The sequence below is a fragment of the Ornithodoros turicata genome, chromosome 2, assembly GCF_037126465.1.
Source record: "Ornithodoros turicata isolate Travis chromosome 2, ASM3712646v1, whole genome shotgun sequence".
Lineage (NCBI taxonomy): Eukaryota > Metazoa > Arthropoda > Arachnida > Ixodida > Argasidae > Ornithodoros > Ornithodoros turicata.
Genome location: NC_088202.1, coordinates 80,172,354 through 80,187,532, shown reverse-complemented (window position 1 = coordinate 80,187,532; position 15,179 = coordinate 80,172,354).

Sequence of the window (15,179 nt, the reverse complement as noted above, 5' to 3'; positions counted from 1 at the left end):
AAAATTAGAAAACCCTTTCGCGTGCGTTGTCGTTGAGCGAAGCATGCAGTACTTAGCAGATAACAGCGCCGTATTTGCTCAGGAATAAGCGTTCGTCCGTGCTTGTGGTTTCAGGGTTTTGCGTGCATCCAGCTGTTTGATAATGGGACGATTTTTGACCGCTGTCAAACGAAAATCATCTTTGGAGTCACAAAGCACAAGCGCAGTGTCAGAGACAGCGTTCCTGCCGTTGTGCGAGACTCTTTGGCCCAGAGAACTCGCTCTGAATGTAGCTCCAATAAAATGTCAAGTGTATCGTTTTGGCTAACGTATATGCGCTGAGATCGGAAGACGTCCGGCATCGCGACGAGGAAAACCGAGGGGGGGGGGGGGCACGTTGAACCGCACGTGGCTGTCGTCTCATTGGAGAAGGAGGAGGCTGCTCGCGTTATTTGTGCACCACAATTGGACAAAAGGAACTTGGAAGTTACCCCCAATTTCTTTGAGAAACTCTCCAACAAAAGAACGAGTTCAAGAAGTCACTGGAAGTCAAAAGTATCCAGTTGTTAAACAATACCAAAAAAGTAAAGTCGTTACAGTAACGAGTTAAGCCACCCGTACTTCTCAAGTTTGTCGTTTCTGGGCCCCAATTCTGAACTCGCACATAACAAGCGTTATCATTTATTTTAAAGTTAGCGCGCTCCAAACGACACGCGACAAACGTTGCGATTGACCTTCGCACCTCTGTGTACTACATTGTGTTTAGTCGCGTGTGTGCGTGTCTATACTATACAGGGTGTTTGCTCTGTGTCCAGAAATTTTATTTAAAGCGAGCGATAAAAGAGAAACGAGCGCTACTCTTCAGCTACTTGACTAAGAAACAGGTGCTACTAGTGAAGCAGTACCTGTTTCTTACTCAAGTAGCAGAAAAGTACCACCTGCTTTTCTTTCATCGCTCGCTTCAAATATAATTTCTGGACACGTTAGAGCAAACACCCTGTATATACTTATGCGTGTCCCCACTCCACTTTGTACCTGAAGAAGTGTGGTCCTCCACGCGAAAGCTTGTATCAATTGAACCTAAACAAAAATCTTCAGTGTCGGTTTCTGCACTTTGGTATGTGATCTACAGGGCCTGACTCCCCTCGTCGTGTAACAACAGTAACTATATTGTGAGATGATGAATGAGGAGTTTCACCGCCAGGGGCGATAACTCTACCCCATTGCTGGTGGTGATGCGGGGAATGAAATAATGAGCCCCTTCACAATAAGGATCGAAGACCTATGGTGTCCAGAAAGGAGAGGAGAGGTTATCGGAACTTAGGAGAGGTAAATCGGAGAGGTTATAATAGGAGCTATTCACCTACGTCACTGAAATGATGCATGCTGGGAGAGGTCGCCATTTTGTGGTACCATCGCCGCTCTGCTGCGTACTTTCTCAAGGCTTACGCTGTGATTTTTACCCGCTGATTCTTTCCACATGGGATTTTGTGACATTTTCGGGTGAAGTAGTCGCACTCAGTTGAGAAAGCTGAAGGCTAGGAGCAATCAGCCAGACCCTCACTTCTTCAAATGACCGAACTAAACGAGTGAAAAGACATGGGAGTTCTCAGAAAGGCACTGCCGTGAATGGCTGTTACGCATAAACAACAAGACCTCGGTCCAGACTTGGGCAAGTACAAGGTTTGTTCACGGCACTTCATCTCAGGTTAGGGTAAATCTGAATGAGCATAAAATAAAACAGAGTGATGCCCAGGCGGATGCTTTGCTGCACCTTCACACAATTTCGACTTTTGGAACACGTCAAATGCAGTTTATACATTGTTGCTCGCAGTTCAGTGCAGTTATTTAGGGCGTTATATTTGCATTGTTAACACACATAGTTGTTTTTCTGTCCCCGCTCTAATACTAAGGCTTACAAACCGAGGCACAGTCAGGTATTTCTGCATGCTACTGTTGGGTCGGGATACGGACCTTTCGGTACAGGACATTTCGGCACAGGACCTTTCGGTACGGACATTTCGGTACATGGACCTCTCGGTACACGGACCTTTCGGTACAGGGACACTTCGGTACACGGCCATACCGCTGGAATATGGTCTTCGACTTATTGGTTATGACAACGTGTTTTGTTCTCAATACAGATTTTTTATTAAAAATGTATGAGCTACAGACGTCCTGTTTTCACTTCTAACATCTCTGGGACGGCAGATAGTCTTTGCCAGCTATTGTCACCCAAACGGCATATCTGGGACTCTTATTGATTTTTAATTAAAAATCTGTATAAAAAGACACCCTGTATAAGGAAGGGCATCACAAGGTTTTGCACGTACGAAAACATCAGTTCGTTGCGTTGTTCACTGTAAATTAAAATTACCATGACCTTTCTTTCTTTTTTCTTTTTTTAACGGCTTTCAACGAAAATACGTTTGCTAAAAAGTCCGGCAACCTCTTCATTTCCTTTTTTACGAACATAACAGTTTTGACGACCTACATTAACAACGGGCATCTGGGATGTCTTTTGTGAAAGAGAGTAGGACAAAATAAGCCAGATAAAAACGCCCGCCTGCTATACCTGGGCCGGGGGCACTTTTTTCCGGGAACGTTTTCTCCGGGGTCATTCTTTCCTACGCCCTTCTGGTAGCCACCCGTAAGGCTCTGCAGAAAGGCTACTTTGCGATCATTGCAGCATGCAGATACAGGCAATTTTAGGGGAACATCTACACTCCCGTCACCACATTTACTACCATTCTTGAGCCCCTATGTGTCCTGCAGAGGGAAACCCATCAAAAGGTCAAAACACGAAAGGCCAAAAGATTAAAACGGCCAAGAGACGAAGGGCCGAAAAATCAAAACACCGACCTATCTGAAGGCCGAAGAGACATTGTTCAATTTTTTCGCACAAGATTTCAACATAATGTCCGTCCATGCGCGTGTAATCTGTAAACACTCTTTTTGAACTAACCATATAAAGAAAATTTAACCTAACCTTAGCCTTGAATTTTGACTTTCGGTTTGTTCGGGGATTTCATTTTTCGGCCTTATAGCTGCCACTCCCGGCAGAGGCAATGCCTGGAAATTATACTTTTCGCGGCGACCATCTAAAGACATGTATCGTGCATGGGATGCTTCGAGTATTTCCCTTGGATGACATACTGAAACAACGCATTGCATGATTAATGCATAGTCTAGGTTCTCGCAATTTTAGGTAGTCGAAAAAAAAAAATAAAAATAAAGTCACCGTTTTATCACTCAGAAGCCGAAGACTTCCAGCGGTGTGGCCGTGTACCGAAATGTCAGTGTACCGAAAGGTCCGTGTACCGAAAGGTTCGTGTACAGAAATGTCCGTGTACAGAAATGTCCGTGTACCGAAATGTCCGTGTACCGAAATGTCCGTACCGAAAGGTCCTGTACCGAAATGTCCTGTACCGAAAAGTCCTAGTCCCTGTTGGGTCCCCTTTCTTTGTGCATTATTGGGGCTGCTTTAGGAGGGCATTGTGGATACTGGGAAAATCCCTGGATTCAGTGATTCGGGTTGACCATCACCAACATAATGGTGCCCCATTCTGTATCTTTGAACCCTCTGTGCGGGTTGCTGTAAATTCTCCTTTGTCCCATGTAAAGAATGATCTTCCACAGTTTGCATCTCGCAGTAGTTTCAGGATCTCTTGCACGTTTGTACTGACTGTTCCTCCGCTCCCCTCTTACTATTATCATCTACACACTTCACGACTAAATAAGTCACTTGACAATTTGCAGGATCTCCGACACAACTCTTGGACGAATGCAACCCTGATTGCGCACCTTGCCTGCACTTAGGCTATGACAGCAGAGGTGCTACCACTAATGGAAGCCGCTACAAAAGGCTCAAGCAGCGTCAGTCAGCTGTAGGCACAACTGCCATGGACGCAACACCAGGTTCAGTGTCCTGCCCGTTCGTGGAACCCAGCCCTCTCCTTCAGATTTGTTTCGGCTTCAATCTGTCTACCAATGTCATGATGACGTTTCAGTGGTAGAGGCCTATTGGAACGCTTTGCATCTTACTCCCTGTGAGTGCACAGTGGTATAGCTTCCTTTCAATGGCAGCAGTTCTTACTTTCTGAAAAGAATACCATCATTGATTGAATATCACATTTTATGGCAAAAAATGCCATGAAGGAACCAGAGAGAAAGGAAGAAAACATGTGGACATGAGTGCAAAGTGAGTTAAAAGTAGCTTGGAACTTAACTTAAGTTACTTTGGCAAAGTTACCTGAAAAAGGAACAAGTTCCTCTGAAAGTTACCACGGCGCAAAAGTACCGAGTTAAGTTACAAGTTACCAAAAAAAAGGAACTTAGTTACAGTAACGAGTTACCTCGAACTCTGATATTTATGTCATTTCAGACTAAGTTGATGATGCATTAACCAACAAATTTCAGAGCATTTTGATGCTGATGCCCTTTCTGATGCCAAGTACGAGTATAAAGGTATATGCCCCGAGCACCTGCATTGTGGTCATTGTATTTCACTAACATTAGACATTGACTAAAGTGACCATATTTTCAGAATCCTTGAAGTGACAACCACAGTGTATGTGCGTGTGTGTGCTGGGTACAATACTTCCGTAGTTTTGACATCTGCCGATATTTCCAATGTTCACATCCTGTTTGCAGAGACATTGTGTTTTTCCTATACAAATATCACAAGGGTGTACGAGATATCCGGAAGATTGTTAATAACTACTGATGGACTACCATCTCATGTTATTTTCTTTTTTCTTTGCACAGGATGCCAAACTGGATTGACATGTGCTGACATCACAAGGATCGAATTAGAGCTTGTGCACCACAGTACAGAAACTTTCCAGCTTAGAGACAGAGTAAAGGCAACGAAATTCACAGAGGAGGCGCTGCAAAGTGACGCAACAAAGTGTCCTTGTACACTGAACTACTGTCATTTCTGGCCCTCAAGCAAGTGTTCAATATTTTGGAACAGCATGTGCAGCAAACCTGTGCCGACACCTTAACAGGTTTTGAAGAAATGATGGTGTTCCTCATGCGCCTAAGACTACCGATTTGTATGCAAGGGCTCTCTTTACATTCCACCATTCACCAGGGGAAAGCGTCCATTGAGTGCCAATGAAGTTGAGCACACGAAACAGCTGGCAAACGTCCGGATCCATGTTGAAAGAGTGATCGGAATGGTTTATGAACAAGTACGTGATTTTGAAACGTTGTCGACCGGTTCAGCTATTGAGGGCACCTAAGGATGGTAAATCACCAATCGACAAAATTGCTGTAGTGTGCTGTGCTCTGACGAATCTCTGTAACTCAGTGGTGCCTAGAGATTAGTCTGGACATTGTTGCTCATACTCTCAAATCTTACTAGCGGGACACACAGTTTGCAATTGTTTTGCTTGGAAATAATTATGCGGTGATGAATACAACAGGAGCGTACTGAGTAAAGCTGTTGAATTCGACATGCCCACGTAAGTGGGAAACGCTGTGTCAGCCTTTTGGGCTTGAGGCGGAAGTGAATGTCCAAATTGCACAGTTACTTCCTTCTTTTGGACAACATCACCAACGGCTGACCATGTCATCATTCGGTAGTGACGGTCACGCAGAACATGTGAAAATAGGGTGGCTGGTCGTAAAATAGTTAGCTGGCAGCTAACATTCAGGTTTAACTCTAGAATGGTACGGATCGATAACCCTAGCCGCTTCCACGTTGAAAACGTGGAATTTGCAATATAGAGTGGCAAGTGGCATAAAAGAGTGGCAAGTTGAAGTTGAAATTCTGGCGTCAGCACCTTTTTCCCGAGTGGTTCGAGTGAGTGCTATTCTTATTTTGACATTAACAGACATGTCTTGTAACCATATGCTGTCTTGAATGAAAACAACTCTATGTGTGATGAAATGGTTTTTATGATTTGGCACCAATAAAGTCTGCATTACCAACATATTGTACATATTCGCCATTGACTTAATGCATGATGCATAATGATAGTAACGAAAATCTCCAACTCTCACAAGCATCTGCTGCGACATCAGGCTTTAATCTGCACGGAGTCCTCCTATTTTCTCTGTTGGGTGAACCACTTTTCCACCATTTTTGAGAACAGCATGTCTGAAGAACACTTCAGCCTTTCTTATGGCAGCTTCAAGAAGCTGATAATTCCTGCAAATCCGTTGCACAGAGATTTCACCTTTTTCCAGAGCACAAAGTCTGCACACTCTACCTGATACACAAGCATTTGACATTGCATCTGATAATAGTAGGCATGAGTATCGCAGGCCATGAGCTCACCAATATTAAGTCATACACAGCTACTACGCTTATTGGGCAGCCGCTCAAGCTTCTCGTTTGCTATGTAAAACGGGCACTTTACTTGGACTGCTCATCGTCCACAGCAAGAACGCTGTGGTATCATGTCGGGCGTAGGAGCTGTAAATGGTTTGGAAGATGTTTTTTTTTTAACTCCGTGTTAGCGCCGCGAAGCAACTGTGGCTATGAGTGGCGTACAGACGTGGATAGATGGAGAGAGGACAGCAGGAAGGAGTGGGGGACGGGGGTTAGTATGCGTCCTGGGCCGACTTCAGGGGGAACTGTGCCGACATTCGTCTGGAAAGTCTTCGGAAAACCCAGGGAAAACCTCGGTTTGGCAGATGTGAAATCCGTCTTTGCAACTGGGTGAGCATTGCCTTTCCTGATGTGTGCAGGGAGGCTCTTTTTTTCTTTCAGGACTCCAGCCTCCAGGTGGAAGCAAACTGCGGGCAGCCACATGTGGCACGGGCGCCATGCAGTCGCAGTGGGGCTCTCACAATTTCTCAATCTTTTTAAACAAAATCCACACCTTGATATGTGGTGCAAACAATGCTTCAGAATGGTTCACTTGCAAAAATATTGGAAATATGAAACAGAAAACTTCAAGAGGTCTTGTAGAGTGTGCACGTTATCGGTGATTTACTACGCCCACACTTTACACCCCCCTTCCTCTAGACATCTTAATTTTGCTTTATTTAATTTTTGCACGTACATCTAGTGTCATATGAATGTGTCTGCAACAGCACTGTGCGAAGCAATATGTGCAAATAGAGAAATTAGGAATAAGAGAACTGCTTGAGTTTTGAACACCAAAATATCCAGTGTTTCAGTGAACATAATTTCTATTTGAAAAGTATGTAATTCATTCGTAATGACTTCGAGTAGTAGTACCCACATGCAATATCGTATTATCGTAGTATAATCATAACGTCGTCGTAAATTTTTGTACGACATAGCATCCTCATGTTGTGATACCTCATTGTGACGATAAGACATATGAAGGAGTCAAATTAAGGTTCTCACCTGTGAAAGCTCTAGCATGTGATTGTCTTGAATCTCTCTCAGTCCGGGTTTCTCACTTGCAAAAAAAGTTGTATGCCTCCAGTGCCTTTTTTGTCTTGAATTGCTTCTTAGAAATAAAGCTATTTTTCATCACAAAGTATTCGTGGACATCACTATGGTCCACCCGAGCCCTGAGGGCACAATGACAAATCGTGTGCAGTCACTGCGCTTTAGGGCGTACGGACGTGGTACGGATCAATGCCAAAGCATAACTCTATTTTCGCTCGATAACGGGACAGATCATCACCGTCCAAGCTGTCATATCTTTCTTGTTTGCACTTTCGTCACACATGAAGTCGTATATCCGTTGTGGAAGGAAGCTATCCAAAAGGCAGTCCGCCAACGTCGTCAACACGTACAGATATTCCGACCCGGTGGTACCACAATATGGCGTCAGAGCAGACGACGCGGCATGAACTAATGCGGCATCTTGACGAGAGGTATGTCGAGGCACACGGAAAGCGAGCGTTGGATCAACTCTGCCCAGCATGGCTGGGGGGAGAATGTCAGCAGTCCATTGGCGGGAAGCCAGGGGAGTCACGAGGCGTCGAAGTACGGAACGACGATCTCCTCTCAACAGCACAATACGCGTCTATCTCCGAGACGAGAGACAGCTGCTTCTGCGGCGCTGTCGGCCTGTTCATTCCCGTCGACATCGCAACGGGCTGGAACCCACTGGAGAACTAGCCTGTGCCCTGCTTCGTAGACAAGATTGTAAGCCATTAACATGACGCAAGGTTGTAAGGACCAAAGCATACAAATACGTGTCTCTTGAAAAGTTGAACAACAGAATATACAGACTTTACTACGGATGGAAAGGTACTCTTCTGTCTCATCTGCGAGAAGACAGTAAGGCTTGAAATTTTTCGGCATTTTGTAGCTCGTATGTGGCAGTATGGTGGCGTACAAATGCTCAGACAGAGCCCGCAAGTCTTTGAGAACAAGCGTCCGACAATACTTTCGCAATACCTGGGCAATATTCAAGTGCGAAACTGTTTGTCCACAGTAACCCACCTTTCGCGCTGTTGCCAGAATGTTCAGGCAAAAGTAATGTGCCTTCCTTTTAATCCACTACGCCCAGGTCCGTGCAAAGAAGTTGTTCCAGCTTGACCAGCGTGCACGGTACCATTTGTACGTTTCCCAGAAGGCCACAAAAGAGAGATCGACCCAATCTTTACTTGCCCAGTCTCTGAGCACTCAGCCAGAGTTTGACGAATTCGTGATGGACATCTGTGAAATTTTTGTCGTTTGAAATATCCTGTGGAATAAGCTGGGGAACTCGCGACTAAAGAGGTTCTTCGAAAAATATACCCACAGAAAGCTGCCGGCTGTGTGCAAAAACTATCTGCCGGTCATGTGTCAAAAAGCATTAGATGAAATACGGCTGTCTTCTGGGAATGGTCCAATGTGGGCAGCTGCAGACATAACAACAGATGCTTGTGGCCACTACGTAGCGCATCTAGTTGTTGGGAAACTGCTTGAAAAGACGAGCCACACCACCCTTGCAAGGTTCGTAAACGATGGCCTGAAGCTACTCTGGCCAGATGAAGGCTGTGAGAACTTTAGGCCGTTCTATACGGACGTTGCTTCTTATACGGTAAAGGCGGCCTGACTCCTTGAAGGTGTCCTATTCAAACTTGGAACATGTGACATGCCTGTCTCATGGTTTCAACCGTGTTGCTTAGGAAGTGCGGGACTCGTACCTGCTTCTGAACAAAATTCGGTAAAGACAGCGAGTCTGAAGGCACAGCCTCCAAGAAAGATTTAGAGAGAAAGATGCCGGAGGTTCTGTTACCCCCTGAGCCTATTATTACGAGATGGGGTACATGGTCTGAAGCTATCTATTTCTATGAGACTCATTTCAATGACCTCAAGTGCGTGGTGGACATCCCCAAGACAGTACCGCCATCAACGAAGTGCAAACACCCTTCAGAGGGCCGGAGCTTACTATTGAGGTGCGGCTTGTGCAAGCACAGTTTGTCTTTCTGGCCAAGCGCATTAGAATGCTTGAAGCGTCCGGAGTCCTGCTTTGCCATTCCCCGGACGCTGTGAGGAATTCTGGCAAAGAGCGAGCCAGAATCACAACACCAAGTGGTGCAAAAGTGTATGACAAATTCCAAATGGTGCTTAAAAAGAACCCTGGGTTCTACATCTTCAAAGTTGTTGATGTCCTTGCAGAAGTGCATGGTGCAACAGTACAGGAGAGCGTGCCTGCAACACTACTTCCACATTGTTAGTATGCTGCAGTGACAATGTGTGATGTAGAGCATTCCTTTTCGAACTACAAGAGCATTTAAACAGAAAGGCAGCATAATTTTACGCTTAAAGGGACTGTGAAAGGATATTTGACAAGCCTACGATCGTGTTCAATTTGTTCCCCTGTGCTAAAGCATTCACCCTGTGAAATATGAAGTTGAAAATCGTTCAAATAGCGAAAATATTCCATATTAACTACGGCCGTGAACGGCGGCTGCTATGACCCGCCTGTTAGGCAAACTGGCTGTGACATCATACACAGTGGATGGTGCCAATTTGCACACGGTCTTTTGTGAGCAAATTTACAAGCAAGCTTGCAAACTTTGCCATTTAATATGTTATAACCAAATAACCAGAAATGTAATGTAACTGTTGATTGTCAGCATGGTTACCGGAACATGTTCTACTCTCTGAGCTTCTTCTTCATCAGAAAATGTCTCTGTCGGTGTCCTTTTGGGAGCTGCTGCGTACGGAACGATTAGTAGACGCTGTGTGCGTCGCATCATCTCTTCCTCCATCGTTGACAATTTGCATTGCGCCATATTTCTACTGATTTCGATGGCAGATGTATGACGTCGTTGTTGTCCAAACCGAAACCATGCACCCACGTGCTCCCACCCTGCTATTTTTGCGTGGTACTGAATAAATTTAAAAATCGATGTGTGAGGGATTATGAGAACCGTTTCCGACAGAGCACTCAGAATTCGCGAAAATAACTTCATGGTCCCCTAAAGAACATTGAACGTCACATAGTTTCACACATTTTTTTCAATCAGGAGGGCAAGTAAAAACTGCACGTCAATTAACTTGCCATGTGTGGCAGGTGTATCCAAACAAGGAGGAACTCTGTACGCATTGTACTAGTCCTGCAAAACCGTATATACTGTAGAAGTGGTTAATTTTGCGGTCTTAATATGTCGCAAATTTGTGTGGAAGCGCGCTTTGGGAATATTTTGAAGGACCTTAATGCTGCAAATGTGTGTGGCTTGCCGTGAACACCAACAATGACATATGTGCTGGTTTTGTGAAAGCAGGATTCTGCAATACCAAGTGATACAGTATGTGAATAAACTACTGATGTACATAGTGAATAGCGAACTTGCGAGTAGAGCACATGAAAAGTCTTTTTGAAGGGGGGGAGAAGTTATCTCAGGAGTAGCAGAACAAGTTGGGAGATCAGTTCAGTTTCTCCTCTTTTTTTTCGTTACAAACAAACAAACAAACTGACATTGAAGTGGTGTTGAAATTATAGAAATGTTTGACAAGAACGAATTTGTGAAAATAAAGGTTGTCAATGTAAGTGTTTTGTGGAGCTCATATCGTCGCGAATTCCAGCGCCCATACTTTTTCATCCTCGCTACCTATATTTCGCGGAACCTTTATTTTGCGATAAAAGTTCGATCGCGAAAATTTCAACTTTTACAGTACAAGTTTTTTGTTCATATTCTATTTCGTACCTGCAGTAATAAACTGATTACATCCCAGATGCAAGTCTTTTTAGCTCTGATGTGCGACATCGCTGGACAAACAGCTCAAACATAACCCAATTCACTCATGTTTTTACTGCATAGTTTGGGGAGCTTTAGTGCATAATTGCATACATATTTTGTAGATTTTTAGCGCATATAAATCTGGATTCTAGTCATCAGCACCTCTGTCTCAAGGGGCATTGACTTGAATGTCCTTCAATGTTTGCCCCAGTGAGATTATAGAGCGGCTGCAAAAATAGAGCATCATTTAGCAGGAGCCGTCAAAAACCCAATCAGTATGCTTCAGCAGCACATGGAATTAGCATACATGCCAATTCTAAGATACTGCGCAGTACATAATTTTTTGTTGTTAGTCTCTATAATGCCCACCTGAAATGTTGGTCTGTACATTTGGAAGCGCTCCTTGAATACATCATCTCCGTATCTGTGTACACGTTCGATGTAGTCCTGCACTTCTAAATTAGTTGAGGACCCCTGCCCTGGAAGCACAAAAGGTAAGAATTTTGTGAACATCCTACCACGCTTTACCAACTACCAGGGGGTACTTATGACACAATTTTGTAAGGCAACCGATGAGAGATGGTGGGAATCAGTTGACATTTAGCAAGATTTGATATTGAAAGGGAGATTCTAAAGGGTGATGAAAGTAACCCCCAGACAGAAGAACACATACAACCACAACTAATTCTCCAATCTTATTCCAAGGCATATTGCTGTTACATAATTTTTTTAAGAAATCTAAAAAAATTCAATACATACTCCGTGTAGTGTATGGAATGAAATGTATTATTTCTGCTTATAGGGACTTAGCAAAAACAAGTACAGTCAAACTCCTTTATAGCAAACACCTTTTTAACAAAAATACCACTACAGCAAATTTTTCTGCGGTCCCGCTGGAGCCCCATAGGTCCAATACTGGACATTCTTTTTAACGAAAATACCTTTACTGCAAAGTTCTTTTGCTTTCCCCTGAGTTTCGTTGTAAAGGAGTTTGACTGTATTGCATATAGCAATTTACTGTGTACATCAACATATGTATTGTACAGTAATATGGGTAGGATATACTGAAGGAAAAATTTTGACCAAGCACTGACCAGTACTATGCAGGTGGTTGCTCTCCATGGTAAGTTCGGCACTAGCTTTAAATGTCCTGTTTTTCAAGGCAGTGTAAATTTATTATTACTTATTAGTACAGTTTAACTCCTCCTACATTCTTATGAGGAACACATTTTCCTTTTCACAAATTAATTTTTCTATTTGTAGGGGTAGCCCCGCTCCAAGAGGCTGTGAGTAACCCCTGTTGATATACAGCATGTCAGCACTTCCCATAACTGGGCAAGGTAATTTCCCTATTTTATAGGATCATGCATGCCCATAAAGCTGTCTGCTGGGTGCAGACACTCTGTGTAGTACTCTACCTGTTTCTTCTGATGGCAGAAACAACTTTTGTGCACTGTTGATGATCCAGTTGAAGGGTCTTCGCTCTCTTTCCTGATGCAGGAACTGCTAATTGCCATTGCAGTCTTCGATAGCAGCTGCGGGTATATCAGTCCACCTTCCCATTGCCATTTTACCACAGAGCACAACCCTCGCGTTTGGCATACGCTTCTAGTTAAACTTTCACTGCTAGCACAAGTAAACAGTCACGACTCAGAGCGCAGCATCGAGCACATTTGCTCCACCACTAACTTGGTGCTCCGGAGTGTAGCGGTGTGTAAGCTTGAGCAAAATTTGCTGGTGCATGGTCTTAGTCAGGGATGGCCAGTATATCTAAATACATTGTAATTAAAATACTATTTAAAATATAAATACACGTATTCATATAGTTAAATATAGTCTTGAAAAATTTATAATTACATTTTAATACAAATTTTTGGGTATTTATTCTTCTAAATACTCCCAAATACAGAATATACGGATTCATATTTTAAAGTTTCCCTGCACTTGACCTTTTGCGAAGAAGGGAGGGTTTGGGCCCCAGTTAGGCAGTGCTTACGTTAGCATGTGACAAACCATTTTAGATGGAGTTTCACTGTTGTGGTGGACAATGGTTGCGACAACCAGATTCATTTGTTCATTGGCACCTGTGGAGTTGTTCTCCTTTGCGAATCTGATTGTACAGCCGAACAGAAGATGCTTAAAGGAGCATGGAAATCATTTGGAACATATATTTTGGAATATATATTTTTTTCACCGCTTGATATGAACATACTAAGTTCATAAATATTTCCTTCGAAAAGAGCAAATTTCCCGAGAAAACTTGTTTGCAAGAATGCGCCGCGGAGATAGTCCTCCCCCAAGCAGAGTCTGGCGTGTGGTGACGTCAGGCGGCCGCTCCCCGCCAGAATCGTCTGCTAGCTCGTGAATCGTGGAGACTTACCGACTGAGATGCTGTTGCTACTTATTTGCGTTTGACATTCACTCCTTTGCGTTCTTACATGATTTCTCTCGTACGTTTTGCATAAAACAAGACGGTGGCCAGTGTAAAAGGTGTGGCTAGGCCTCTGTGTTGCCGTGACTGCCCGGGTTGAGGTGGATCGTACGCTGTTGTGGTTCGTTCCGATTGTGCTGAGGTGTCGTTAATAAGTGAACAGTATTGCGCCTGTGTGTGCAGCATATATATGATACGACTAAATACATTCCATGTACATTGCACATACATACATACGTACATACATCCATGTGCCATTGTTGCGCATGACCATTCAAAAAAGAAAACGCTTGTTTGGCCACGTGTTTTGGGGTTTCCCACAGATCGCTTGCAGATGAACTCTACTGACTTTATTTTGGTATCCATGTTGTTGCGCTTGTGGGGACTTAGCACTCCTGGTATCAGTAAGATATGGTAAGTGCTATGTTACACAGCTATGCATTCGTCGGTCCGCTCTTTCGCCTCAAAGATGCCAGTGTCCATGCGGTTCAGAGCCCATAGTGTTGACCACAACAGGAGAAGTCATGATGGTCACTGCGCCGCGTCTTCATGACTATGCATTTGTAACTAAGAAGAGGCACTATATTTCAATCCGAATGTTTGTTCACACTTAGCATCATTTACCAGCTTCCGGTATATTCGTGTGGCGAAATCGAAGCTGCGGATCTTAGGCTCCAACTCCATAAAACGTTTCGTCAAGAAAAGCAGACGTGTCGCCTAAAGAGTGCTCAGTTCATCACCTGTCCTTTCCACTACGTCCGATGAACAACAACGCTTCCTGCTCGGTCGCAAAAAAGAAAAAGACGGCGCGGCCATATGACATCAGCGGCTGGCAGCCGAGTGAGGGGGAATTTCTGCTCCAGGATTCTGCGCTACGCTCAAACTTTTTGTGCAAATATGTATCACAGGGCTCAGAATCGTAATTTCTACTTCTCCAGTCATATTTTGTTACGTTCATTTCCATGCTCCTTTAAAGGATGGTATCTGAGAAACTTCTAACATTAAAATTGCCATAACAAATAAATGCTATAGTTCCTTGATTTATGATTTCTGTAACTCCAGATGGCATCTACCTCATAGCATTTATGGTAGTAGTTATGGTATTTAAATACTCTATATTTAGAGCCTTAAGTTTTAGGGTTTTACCCGATTCTTCCCTGAATTTGCACCCAGAATTGAAGGTCGACGCGTTAGTGTGAAACCAGATTTTTACCCGGCAAATTGCCTTCACCGGGACATCTGTAAGAATGCAATAACTTACTCGTTTGACAGCAAATGCAGTTACATCACTGTTAGTACCAAACCGCTACAGCTACTTTGTGTAACTGAGCCAGATTTCTCCCCAAATTTAGTGTACTGGAAGTTTTTTCCACCCGAATTTGCATGAATTTAGTCCACATGCTTATTTACCAGATTTTTACCCCCCGAATTTAGAAAAAATATTTCCCGAAATATAAACCAAATATAAACCAGTACATTTTGTGTTTAAATACTCACTGAAAAGTATTTATGGAGAATAAATACCCCTTCCAACAAGTATTTTATATGTGTATTTAAATACTCAAAATGCATATATGCCATCACTGGATAATGCACGCATTAACTGCAAGTCTGCACACTGCTGCCACCCCTCCAATTTCACTAGAGACCACACACA